General features: G+C 38.7%; 1 protein-coding gene across 5 annotated transcripts in view; it reads right to left on the bottom strand.

The window, feature by feature from the left end:
* LOC5566304 (UPF0518 protein AAEL005291) overlaps nucleotides 1-13,279 on the bottom strand; it is a 91,238-nt gene extending 77,959 nt beyond the window's left edge. For 2 of the 5 annotated variants that reach the window (XM_021853491.1, XM_021853494.1), the window contains exon 1: nucleotides 12,823-13,279. The gene's annotated coding sequence lies outside the window, so the exon portion shown is untranslated. Of the gene's footprint in view, nucleotides 1-12,670; nucleotides 12,770-12,807 lie in introns of those variants that run through there. The other 3 variants (XM_021853492.1, XM_001650633.2, XM_021853493.1) reach the window with 3 other exon arrangements.
* Nucleotides 13,280-14,322: the final 1,043 nt, after the last annotated feature.

The raw sequence follows: 14,322 nt of genomic DNA, 5'->3' as shown, positions 1-14,322 counted from the left end.
TAAAGTATCTACGGCTCATGCTAGATAATAACATTGAAGGCATTCCAGCCAAATGTAACAAATATGTATAATGTTTCTATCCCCTTATTAACAGAAAATCAAAACTTTGTCTTAAGAACAAGCTTTTGATCTTCAAACTAATTTTTAGGTTAGCCATGTTGAATGATGTAACAATATGGACTAGCTGTTCTAATACCAAGAAGCTATGCAGAGGATTCAAAATAAAATTTTGGAAATTATTCTGAAGCTTCTTCCTTGGTATAGTACTAATGAGTTACATAGAATATCCAATGTTGAAACATTGGAACAATCATTTCTTAAATAATTAATAATTTTAACCAAAAATCGTTGCAATCTTCTATTGCCACGATAAATGCTTTATTTATATTGGGGTTAATTTAGGTTAAGTCAATTGATAGCGTTTTTTTTCACTTATAAGCAGGTGAAACCAACTCACCTGTAAAAATTCTGCACTGCTATGGCAAATGAAATGTAGTATACTGTAAACAAAATGCTAATAAATGCTTAATTTAGTTTTATCAAATTAACATGATAGTGTTTTCTAACACAGAACACCTAGATAAAATAAATGTAATGTAATGTAATGTAATGTTAGGAATGATGCTAACTAAGAATTGAAAAAATGGTTTCAGTTTCTAAATGTCTGATTCTAGCCAAATGCGGCGAATTCACGCAATTTCCCTTACAAATCTTCGAGCAATTGCACTTTGCGTTATCACTTTATCATTATCAGTAAGTCGAGAGGTTCTTTATCTGCCTGATGAGTACGTAATCTTCATTCATAGAGATTAAACTCTGAAGCTTTTTCTGCAGTTTTTCAATACATTATCACCGAGCTCTGTTTAAATTCATTCTCGAACAGAGAATCTGCAATTCAACAAAACTTAAACAAAGAGAATTTCAATTCGCTTCTGGTTGATAGTTTCCCACTCGGATTGCATGCAGAACGAATACGACACCATTCAATCACTATTTACACAATCTCACTACTAATCAGCCACACAAACAAGCTCGTAGTAATCCGACACTACTGCGCGGCGACTTCATTTGATAGTCATCCCCCTCTTTGGTCTTGGTCGTTGATTGTTATTCCGCCCACGCAATCTTCCTCTCGGATCCCGATGCAGAATTTGTAACAATAAACACTTGCACACTAACCAGTCGTTGTCCGCGTCCATACAACTGAAACAGGAGGCCCTTCTTCTGACCAGGGCTGGTAGCGACTTAGTGTCTTGAAAATGGGAAATTTAAAGATCTCTTGTTTAAAAAGAAAATCAAACGGGAACAAAAATAAACTAACCCGCTTGCAATAAAATAGTGACCAAGTCTCTAAAAAGAGACCTGCTACCAACCCTTTCAGACTGCTGTCTGGTGTTCAACGCGAAACGTTGCAAATGCACCGTTTTCTTCCCTTTCGCTGACTGGTTGAACCTTACATAAACCGTCACATTGCTGCAGCTTGCTGGGCTACTACTGCTAGAAAGGTGCAACCATTCGTCAATAGGGTACTGCAGAGCAGTTCTGGCTTCAAGCTTCAAGCCAACCTTCCTGGTGGAGTAGGATACTTTTCTCGTTTGCATTTTCTCACAAACTTGACGCACCGTGAAGCATATTTTCCCACTTTTATTCACTTTTGTTTTCTACTTCGCCATCCCGCGCCATTCCAGCGGTTCAGTCGTCAGCATGGATTAAGGTTGAAGCTTAAAATAAAATCAGCAAAATCAGATGCAATGATGTTGGTAGCTGGTACCACCACTGGTGGCTCTAGGGTAGTGGAAAGGGATCGAAGGGAAAATCTCGTTGCAAAATCAAAATTTCTTTAAGATTTAATCAGAGTCCAAGGATTTGTATAGGAATTCCTCCATGGAATCTATAAGATAATACTAATGATTTAAACGTTGTGAACAATCTGAGAGGGAATTCATAAGGAAACCCTGGACGAATTAACATCCTGACATCCTGTAGAATTGTTTGTAAGAATTCCTGGAATATACCCCGAAGAAATCTCTGGAGTGATAATTGGCCGAAAATATTCTGAACGATATCCCAAATTATTCCTAGAAAGAGTTATCGCACGAATCTCATGAAAATAACTAAAAAAAATGGTAGAACAGCTTGGTGGTGTAATACTAACTCAACTTTTGTTTCCGTTAGTAACAAGGAAAATAAAATATTTTACAAAAAAGCGTAAATATTAAACTTTTCATTATTGTTAAAAACAACTAAACAAAAGATAAACCTCTGAAAAAAATTATAGGTATGATCAAAATAAAACAAACAGTTAAAAATCGAATATCTAAATTTATAAATTTGCGATTATAAACGAATCTTTTTCAAAAATAAATAACCATCATAAATTTCATCAGGAATTTCACCAAAGATTCTCTCCAAAATTTTGCAAGAAAATTCTAGCGTTTATCCTGTGATTCTTCAATCGATTTCGCTAGGATTTCGTCCAAGATATCCGATTGTATTATATGATGGTGTGAAACCTCAAATAAAACTCTGAAGAGTCCATGGAAATTTTATTTGAAAAATAAACTCGAGAACTGTTTGGACGAATTGTGTGGATAAGATGTTGGAGAAAATTATTGATAAATTTCTGAAGGAGCGTAACCCCTCTACCGGCAGCTTCATATTTTACCGCAATGAAAATATTAAAACATCGATAACTTTTTTGTTCTCGATATTTTTGCACCATTGTTTCACAAGTTCTCAAAAAACTCTTCTAGTTTTAGAATCTGTTTCAATATTGTTCATTGGTCAACTGGAACCTGAGATATTCCGAAATTCCTTGGGCAACACGTAGCTATAACCCACATAAATAACTCAGGCTACAGAATTTTTATCGTATTCGGATAATATTATATTGTGAAGAAATGAAGCAATTTGGTGCAGCCACTTCTTTGCGTTTATTCCTCTCATTTGGAAGATAATGCATGAAATAACTTATTTTTAAATTCTGTATAATTTTTTCAGAAACACATGGCCTTCAGCCTTGTTTAATTGAGCTCAAATGTCTTAAAATTTTGAACTAATGCCTGGGATGGATGAATTCATGAAATTCCATATCAAAATGGTTGTAAGAATAACGGAAAAAAAAATCGACGTTAGAATTCCTTGTTGAATTGTTAGAATTTCTTTAAAAAAAGCTAAACGAATTCTTCAAAAAAGCCTGGAATGAATCTCTGTTGATTTTCTAGGTATCAACTGGAGAAATCGGTGGAAAAATAAATAACTGAAGCAAAGCTTGGGTTAATCCCTAGATCTTTTAAAGTAACCCCTATGAAAATTACTGAAGGTAGAAACGTTGGATTGCAGATGATTTACATCGATGAGGACGATCCGATGGTGTGTTTTGTGCTATCTTCCCAGCGAGGATCAGCTACTGGGATGTCTCCTGCAAGATCCTGCGCTATCGTCAGCATGGTTTGATTGAGCTCGCAGTCCAGGGATAGGTTTTCTGCAGATTAATCCGTACTGGAAACCAAGATGCGAACCGGCTGCTTTCCATTTGCTTTGCATGAGCGGCCGGTTTCTTTTGCACTAAAACTGTGCTGAAACTTTGTTTAGTCGGTTCGAAATTAGTCTAATTAGCAAGAATTACGAACCAACCACTGTATTGACGCGTAACGGCTGCTTGGGCACGTCAGGAGTTAATCATCAATATTAACCTCCTTTTCCCGAGCAGCCTAGATAGCCGCGTAGTGTCGGTAGCGGTTGTGTCAACTGGCTAAGAATTAACACTACGGACTGCCTGTTCCGGTGGTAAAAGTCCACCTCACAGGTGACCCCTAATTTATGGTGTGATGCGTACCGTGCCTAGGAATGAATGGTCAGGGGGGTCTAAATAAAACCTAACCGCTAACGGAGCCTGTGGGGTACCAGGGCGCCCTCCACAGTTTTGAGTCCTTCCTGTGCTACCCGGAGTAATGGTGCAGGTGACCTTGTGTTTCTCCGAGATAATCGGCTGCCCTTCTTCAGTCTCTATCCTGAGGCTTAATAAGGGTGGGATTATGAATATGTTGACATTTAATTTAAATTATCACCTATATGGCTTCGCATTATGCGTTTTACACAGTGTATTCTGTGCTCTTTCGCCTTTGGCGACTTTAAATAGATACCGATCTGGTTTTTTCGTTGCTGGTCTTTTTCGTGCTGAGATTGCAAAAAGCTTAATCCTGCCTAGTTTGGGTAGTGGCACGGTTAGGTTAGCTCAGATCAATCTTCAGCATAAAAGAACAGCAACGATCAATCTTTGCAGACTCATGCAAAATTGTGCAGCCCAAGTGGCGCTAGTTCAAGAACCCTACTTTCGTAGAGGAAACTTCTATCTAGGTAACCTTGTGGACCCAGTTTTTGCTACTTTCAGCAAACTTGAAATGGCAAACTCGCGCTCCATGCCCCGCGCATGCGTTCTCGTAAATAAAGCAATCGTTGCTACACTCATTTCTGAGTTGACGACCAGAGATGTATGTGCTGTCACAATTGATGTTTCTGTTGGTGACCTCAACAGGAAATACGTCTATTGTTCGGTATATTTACCACATGATGAACCATCCCCAACGGATGACTTCAAACGACTTGTCGCACACTGCGTAACAAAAGGTCTTCCGCTGATTGTGGGCAGTGATGCCAATGTTCATCACATCATCTGGGGTAGCTCAGATATCAATTTGAGAGGCTCCAGTCTGATGGAATACTTAAGTAGTACAGACCTTGGATTACTTAACATAGGCAATCGCGCAACCTTCATGGTTTCTAATAGAGAAGAAGAGTTAGACATAACGCTCTGCTCGAATAGAATCAGTCACGAGTTAACGAATTGGCATGTATCAGATGAGGAATCATTATCTGATCATTGCTACATCTTCTTTGAACATTCAAATGTAACTACGCAGATTTTGCGTTTTAGGAATCCTCGGTCAACAAACTGGGAACTCTATATTGAATTGGTTGCTACCAAATTTCTTGGATATTCTCCGTCCATTGAAAATCCAAGTGATCTGGATGATGCCGTTGATACTACAACATCCTACATTATGGAAGCTTTTGAAGAAGCATGTCCTCTGCGGTCTGTAAAGACTACAAGAGGGACCCCATGGTGGAATTCCGATCTGACTAGACTCAGGAAACAATGTAGAAGGAGTTGGAACAGACGCCGTTCAGCTGGATCAGAGTCGTTCAAGTCGGCTCGCAAGGCTTACAAGAAGGCTCTTCGTTCTGCTGAACGATCTGGCTGGAAAAACCTTTGTACAAATGTTTCCAGTTTGAGTGAAGTCAGTCGGCTGAACAAAATCCTTGCAAAATCTAAGGATTTCCAAGTGAACGAAATTCGCTTACCTAATGGTGACTTTACTTCTTCCGATGAAGAAGTTTTAGAATGTTTATTCAATACACACTTCCCCGGATGTGTGGACATAGCATCTACAGATGAACAAAATGTCTTTTCATGTAGTTACGAGTCTCTGGCCTCGGCTCGCAGTATCGTAACTAATGAATCGATTCAATGGGCACTTAATAGTTTTGCTCCTTTCAAATCTCCAGGAGCGGATGGGATTTATCCTGTTCTGCTCCAAAAGGGGTTTGAGTTTATCAAACATGTTTTGAAAAAGCTACTTGTAAGCAGTTTTGCTACCGGGTATATTCCCAGATCCTGGCGTGATATTACTGTAAAGTTTATCCCGAAAGGAGGACGTGCGTCGTATGAAGAAGCGAAGAGTTTTAGACCAATCAGTCTGACCTCTTTTCTTCTGAAATGTCTGGAACGCATTATCGATCATCACATCCGTGATGTTTATTTGGCAAACATGCCTCTTCATGTGAATCAACATGCTTACCAATCTGGAAAGTCCACTGTGACTCTTTTATACAAAGTTGTATACGATATCAAGAAAGCATTCGCTCAGAAGCAATCCTGCTTGGGTGTTTTCTTGGATATTGAGGGTGCCTTTGATAACGTGTCTTTCGATGCCATATTGGAAGCAGCACGAAACCATGGGCTACCTACAATGATTACCAATTGGATTCATCAAATGCTCAAAAACCGACATCTCTTCTCGACATTGTGTCAAGCAGCGATTCGAAAATTGAGTGTTTGCGGATGCCCCCAAGGGGGAGTCTTGTCACCACTTTTGTGGAATCTCGTAGCAGATACGCTATTGAGGCAACTCAATAATAGCGGTTTTCCAACATATGGATTAGCCGACGACTATCTAGCTCTGATAGTTGGTATGTGCATAAGCACCCTATTCGACCTGATGCAAAGTGCTCTTCAGGTAGTCGAGAGTTGGTGTCGCCAATATGGCCTTTCGGTTAACCGGAATAAAACATCTATTGTTCTGTTTACGGAAAGACGAAACCGCGATGGAATTCGATCTTTACGTCTTTTTGGCACTGAGATTAATGTGACTGATCAAGTAAAGTATGTCGGAGTCATTCTAGATTCCAAACTTTCATGGACACCTCACATTGATTTCAGAGTCAAAAAAGCTTGCATGGCCTTCGGTCAATGCCGGCGAACCTTTGGTAAAACTTGGGGCCTCAAACCCAAATATATCAAATGGATTTACACAACAGTTGTTCGACCAATATTGGCTTATGGATGTCTTGTGTGGTGGCAAAAGGGCGAAGTGAGAACAATCCAATCAAAATTGGGCCATCTCCAAGGGATGTGTTTGATGGCGATGTCTGGTGCGTTCTCTACAAATCCCACAGCAGCGCTTGAGGCCATTTTCGACGTTGCGCCACTACACATATATCTTAAACAAGAAGCACTTTCTTGCTCTTACCGTTTATGGGTACTGGATCTACTGGAGAAAAATCCAGTGAATCGTAGATCTACACACACTTCGTTGTTTCCACTTTTGGTGAATTGGGACAAAATTGTCCTTGCTCCAAGTGATCTCACAATTGCTTGTCACTTTCCTTACAGGACATTTATCACATAATTCCCTTCACGGGAAGAGTGGACGTCTGGCTATTTGGAAAGAAGTATATCAAACAATATAGTATGTTACACTGATGGCTCCCTTCTTGAAGGTAGAGCTGGTGCAGGAGTATATTCTCGTGTTTTTTTTAGTTTTACTCACTTGGTAGAAACCGCACCGTTTTTCAGGCGGAAATATTTGCCCTTATGTGTGGAGTGCAATCAGCACTTGAACAACGCGTAATGGGTAAAGTCATATACTTCTGTTCAGATAGCAGAGATAGCAAGCTGCTATAATAGCTCTCGCTTCGGCCAACTCAAGGTCGAAGCTTGTTATCGCATGTCGAACTCAAATTGAGGAACTGAATTCAGTCAACTCTGTAAACCTTGTATGGGTACCTGGCCATTCTTCCATCGTTGGAAATGAATTGGCTGATGAACTAGCTCGCGATGGAGCATCGCATGACTTCATTGGCCCTGAGCCGGCTATTCCAATTTCGAAGTGCTGGGTGAAGCTTCAGATAAATTCTTGGGCGGCAACTCAGCACAAGCAATATTGGAATAGTTTGGAGTCATGTCGTCAAACAAAATTGTACATTACTGAGCCATCTCCAAGGGTGGCGAAGTATTTAACAAATCTGTCAAAGCAGAATTGCAGTCTCTTGGTCAGAGCGTTGACAGGCCACTGCCGACTCAACTATCACATGGCAAATATTCAGCGTGCTGACTCCGAATAACACTTCCCCATTAAACATTTTGACAGTTAACAGCCGACTAAATTGGTTGAAAAATCGGTCGATTGTTGCACCGACGCTTATGGAAGTTTAACACAGCGATCAACTGACTAATCACCAGATTAAATCGGGTGGTCGACGAAATCTGGTGTTTAGTAGGTCAACTTGCTTGGATTTTACTTAAAATACCGATTTATCCACCTATTTAGTAGGATTACGTCGGCCCACCCTATCAAATCGGGTGATATTCGGTTGATCCCTGTGTTAATCTTCTATAAGCGTCGGTGCAACAATCGACCGATTTTTCAACAAATTTAGTCGGCTGTTGAACTGTCAAATGTTTAATGGGGTTGTGATGAAACTTCGAGAACGCGAACTTTGTCGACTGAATTAAAAACAAAGCATGGGCAGTGTTGCGAGATTTATTTTCGCGTCAATTAGAATTGCAAAATAACGTTTTAATCTGGCAACGATCATCGGAGTGACTTGGTTGCAGCAGTTTCTGTGTAATATTTCTATATTTTAGATGTGAATATTGCACAAGTATGATGTAATTGGAAATGGCAATCATGTTTTCGTGAAATTTCAGGGCGATGTAATATAATATCAAACATATGCTATGATGCATCTGATTAGATCGCTGTTACATCGATTTTTTATTACATCGGCTGAATTACGTCGATACAAATTACATTTTGCCATGTATGCATAAGTTAAAAAAAAGTAAACTACTCCTGACTAGTATGTCTTTTAGAACACCGGTTCATGGACTCATAAAGACAACGATATATGATTGATTCGAGCAGTGTGTAAATGTACTGTAGAGGCGTAACGCCAAAAAAAAAACGTTTACGAGACAACATACGGAGCGCAATGCCCAAAATAAATTACAACTTGTGTTAAGAATTCATATTTAAACCAGGTTTTGCGTCCATCAAATAGTTCACAGAATAAAAATTGCGTCTTACCATTTGATTAAGAACGCCCTAAGAATAGTCTTACATATTACTTATTATGTATTTGGGCCACTTGCAAGCTTTTTGAATATTTAAAATACTTCAAGTGAATAAAATTACTCACGAGTGAGTAAGTGTCAGTCTAAAACATACTCAAGAGTATGAGTTGTACAGCTGAAACTCACGCCTGACTGATACTCACGCGAGAGTTCAAGGTGTACAACTCATACTCGCGAGTTTCCCAACACTGAATGCGTTCGTGTACATAATGGAAATTGTGAGTTCAAGTCCCACCGGCTACATAATCTTTTAGCATAATGTTACCACAATTACACTTAATTTGGCAAACATTTCTCTATCTGCCGATATTGAATACCTTTCCCCTAAAATATTTTTCGAGAGATTTTCCAAAGGAGTTATCTGGGATTTTTTTCCATAGGAATGTCTCGAGGGAATTGTCAAGGATATTTTTTAAATAAATTGTTTCATCAATTCTTGAAAAAAACCGTTAGGTTTGAAAACAAACTCTATGGTAATTTCTGATAAAGCTTTACTAGAAATTCCTGATGTAGTTTTACAAGGAACTCTGGAAATGAAAACCATTACTCCAGAGGATGTCTCGATGGTTTTTCTAGATGAATTACAATGATAATTATTAAAACAAATAATTAATTGATTCTGTAGAATTTTCGGAAGGAATTACTTAAAAAATTAGCGAACGGAATCTCTGAAAAGGGAAGTAGTATTTGCAGGTGTGAAATTCAGATGGATTCATGAAGCTTTCATTTGAAAAACTATTCGAGAAACGTTTGGAACAACTGCTTGAGTAATTCATGGACGAAATGTTGGAGAATTGAATAGAAAAATATATGTTTTAAAAATATGAAGGAACCTAATGTAAAAAATCCTGGAAGAGCTCTCAATAGTTTTCGGGATAATCCCTGGAACAATTTTGAGGCAATTCTGACAAACCGTTTATAAATTCTTGAGGGAATCCATATGAAAAATAATCGGGAAATTCGGCGTAGTAACTCCAGGAGGAATTCTTGTAGCACGTCGTGTATATGGGGAAGGTTTATCACAAAAAAATAGGCATCGTCAAATCTTTCACCATTCGAAATATAGGGCTTTAGCTTTCATTTGGCGTGTTCCCCAAAAAATTCCACCAAGGGATCCCCAACATTTTTTTTTTTCATTTTAAATTTTTGTTTCTTGGAATACATTATTTTTGAATGTGATCAAAGTAAAATACAGTTTTATTCCTCTTTAGCTCAATGAAAGCTTCTACTTGAAATACAAGTTTATAAAATAAAGTTATATAAGGTCTTATTTTATAAACGATAAAACTGTCCTATGTGATTTTCAGGATTTAATGAGCCGTAGGACACTTATTCGAGTTGATGTGCTGGAGGTTCGACAGTTGGACACTTATTCGTACTGGAAAAGTATATTGCCAATTTTTAGGGTTCACTTATCCCGGGATATCTTGCACAGTTTTTAGTATACTGAAAATTTGAAATCCTGCCTCTTATTTTCTACAACCAAATGACTAAATCAAGCATTTTAAGTATCATTTAGATTAAGAAAAATATGAAAAATCAACGCAGCAGAATCCCAGCGGTCGAGGATCTTTCGGGTTGGAAATTTTCTCGACTTCCCTGGGCATAGAATATCTTCGTACCTGCCACACGATATACACATGCAAAAATGGTCATTGGCATAGTAAGCTCTCAGTTAATAACTGTGAAAGTGCTCATAAGAACACTAAGCTGAGAAGCAGGCTCTGTCCCAGCGGGGACGTAACGCCAGAAAGAAGAAGAAGATTGATATTAATTATGGTTCGATTTTACAGGAGGAGAGTTTTTGTCTTACAAACACATTGATGGACGAATCGTCAAACATTTGAAAAGGGCCCAAGAGGTCTTGAGCCTTTTTTTAGAAACGTTGCTGTTGAGCCCTTCTTAGCCCGCCCACGCAAACTAACACCAATATCAGAAAGATTAATGTTAGCTCTTCCTGATAGTGGTATTGGTGGGCGTGATCCAGTTGAATTGGGCTCAACAGCGTCTTGCAAAGCCAATGTTTACCATTGTCGATGTGCCCTTTTGAAAAGTTTGTCCAGGATTGACGAAAAAAACTTATTCATTAAAGTGCCCAAAAATACTAAGCTCAAAAGCAGGCTTTGTCACAATAGGTGTGTAATGTTAGACTGAAAGACAGATAAAAGATGAAGAAAGTTGTTGTATTCTAAAAGAAAGAGGATGTGTTCTGAGAAAACAAAAAAGCAGTTATATGCTAGAATTCTCGCATAATGGATCAAGATACAAAGTATCGCAACTAGGAGATATAGGAGAATCTTCTCTTCATCGTAGCATTGTTTAATAACGTGTATATTCATTCGTTTGCTCAGTAATAACAATATACACACTTGGTTACCAATGGCTTTTAGGGCGAGATCAGAAATTATGCGAGAATTGATATATTTCCATTTTACGAATAAGTGTCCTATGACTCATAAAATCCTGAAAACTACATAGGAAAGTTTTGTCGATTACAACATGCAACCTCATATATTTTTGATCTATCAACTTTCATTTGAAATTTAAGCTATAATCGAGCTTGAGTGAAATTAAACTGCCTTTTACTAAGATTACATTAAAAAAATAATGTACTTTAAAGAACAAACATTTAAAATAAAAAAAAATGTTCGGGTTCCCTCGGTGAATTTTTTTAAGGAACACGTCAAATGAAACCTAAAACCCTATATTTTCGGATGGTGAAAGATTTAGCGATGCCTATTTTTTGTGATGATATTGTTCTACCAGACACGCCGTGGTAGGGTTTCCTGGAAAAATCCCTTAACAAATTTCTTAAAAAAAAAACTGTAGAAACCTTATTTTTTATGAGAACTGTACATGGAAGATCTGTTAGAGTAACTACTAAACAAATCAGTGGAAAAACATGTGGAGAAAATCTTGGAATGATATCTGGTAAAATTTTCAGAGTAATTCCTATTGAAATTACTGGAGGTAGTTTCGTTGAATCTCCTGGGGGAAAAATCTGGATGAACCCTTTAACTATTCCTTAAAACATTATCGGAGAAATTTCTGGCCGATTTGACAGAAGAGTTTGTGGGTAATCTTTAGTAGAACTTCTGGAGGAATGCCTGGAGGAGTTCCTGAAAGTTTTTCAAATGAAATCTCTGAAGACATCACGAGAACAATTTCTGAAGTTTTTTTTTCTCGAATAATTGCGTAAGAGACTATGAAGATTTCTCTGGAGCCTCTATAATGATGCATCGGATTTCAATGCAAGAAGAATGAGAGAAATAGTTACTTTAGGGATCATTTTGATTAAAAAAGAGAGTTTTCATTAAAAATAGAGACTTTCTAAAGACTTACAAATAGAGATCAAGTCGCTAAAAAGTGACCTGCTACCAGCTTTGGGAAAAAGGTTTATACTGCAAATAAATCCAAAACTCGAGCGTCCAAAGTAGACCTGGAATCAAAAGTACCTGTCTGATGGTATAGGTAGTCGTATTTTGGTGCTTGAGACAAAAACATGCTTCGCAGTGTAATTAATAATTATTGATTACAGAACCAAGTAATGAAACACATTCAGAAATAATTAATATTGTGCTATTTCAAAGTACCAATCTTACTTGCTCCATATCGAAAGGTTTATCCATAGATGCAGCTAGCAAATTTCTGGTGTCCTTTTCCCCCACTCATTTCAATCCTAGTTTCACTACTGGTCACACCAGACAGCAGTCAGTGCATCGCGACCCAAACCGAAAAGATGCAAGCAATCCCCACAGACCCGATGGTGCTCCGCTTCGTCTGCTGAAGCTGGCTGAAACTAGAAACCACCACAACCTTCCCCCATCTCTTCACCTGTCTCCTGTACAAACGATTGAGAAGGGGGAGCAGCACTCACTCTACTTCTGGCTTAGATTCGATACTTTACTTCACAATCGCACACACAGACAAATCATACGAGTTGGTATTTCGAGACGAAGGTCAGAAAATTACGGCTGTTTGGCTTAGGCAGGAGATTGCTTCCATTTCGAGTCGAATTGGAAAGGCTTTTTCTTCGGGTTCCAGAAGTGGACAAGATTCACTTTTTTCAGCTTCCACCAGAAGGTAGATTTACATAAAAAACTACGCACTGTTTTTCACCACACCTTGCAACTAATCCGTTGTTACGCAGGAATCTGGTCAGGACGGGATCCACAACACTCCGGATTCCGTCCGGAAACTGTAACCTGAGTCGGCTGAGTTTTTACACACCCCACATTCACGCGATTGGAATCTGGCTCAAGACTCCGCGAGTTCATTAGCGAAGGAAAATAGACGGAATTCCTCCCACTGAGACGATGGCGACGAATAAAAAAGACGACTACGACTTTCGTCCAGGTAGTGGTACCAATAATTTTATTGGAACACTCGCGGCGCGGATTACATCTTGTGCACCACTTGGCGGCTGAGCTGACCGACGTTTCTTCGCGATGATGATTCACGTTAACCGACCGAAGCGAACCACAGCTGCGAGGAAAATGTTTTTCTTCGAAAGACGACGAAAGGCGAATCGCGAATCGTTTCGTGTTGGTTGATTTTTCACTTCCTTCTTCTTTTTCTCGCAGTGAAGTTTTTCTTTGCACGACTGACGGCTCGCGATGACAACAAAACCGATTCGAACCCCGGTGGTGGAATTTGAACGGGTCTAAAAAAGAGCTGTTCGATATTTGTGATTGTGATTCAATTTTTCCGTTAACCGGTTTTGGTACACGGCAACGCGGATCTACTCAAATCTGAGTTGTTTCAACACAAAACCGGAGTTGAGCCCAATAACCCAAATTTGGCTAAATTTCCAAGGCCTCCATTAGGTACTTTGCCTTGAAAGCCATAAGAAAAATTTACAGTCAACTATCGTTCGTTGCACTAAACCTGTAGCTCACTTAGTGAAAGACTTCCACTAATCGGGCTGAGTTTGGAGAACAAAAGAAAAACAGAGCTACCAACATTGATAAATTGGGTCCTAAAAATTTTAATGAAATCTTGTTTTTATTTAATAACACGAAAAAGCATGTTACTGTAACTACTTCAGCAATTTTTCCCGCTCAAATAATGGCTATATCATGTTTAAACTTTAATTTAAAGATTCGGTCCATAAATGAACCTTGACACTTTTGATCATGTTTGACGTTCGCTTAGTCGACAAAAACACCACAGGGGTTTTAGTTCGACCACTGGGGTTGTTCGTATCTGACATTTCGTAAGCGACACGGAAAACAAAATACACCCAAAATTTGAGTTTAAGCCAAAGGATGTGACAAAATCTAAACAAAATTTGTTGTTTTTTGGGCTTAAACCAACGGAAAACATTAGAAAATTGAGTAAACATGTGTTTTTGGTCTAAACTTAAGCGTTTGGCACTAAAATTGGGACAGGGCTTTAGGACCCTATTGCGTCTTGTGTCAGAAAATGACGTTTGCCTTCGTTTTAACTGGGCTATAGCCCAACTAACGGGAGCCAAATTAAAGCGTAGCCCACTTAAAGATAGTGCAACGAACGAAATTCGACTGTACTTAAATTTGGTTTGATTCAACGTAAAATTGAGTTAATTCAACCCAAGCTTCAGAATAATGCATTTTACCCAAATTTGGCTTATTGGGCCAAACTAC

This window comes from Aedes aegypti, chromosome 3 (genome assembly GCF_002204515.2).
Source record: "Aedes aegypti strain LVP_AGWG chromosome 3, AaegL5.0 Primary Assembly, whole genome shotgun sequence".
Taxonomy (NCBI): domain Eukaryota; kingdom Metazoa; phylum Arthropoda; class Insecta; order Diptera; family Culicidae; genus Aedes; species Aedes aegypti.
This window is presented reverse-complemented; position numbering and strand designations above follow the sequence as displayed.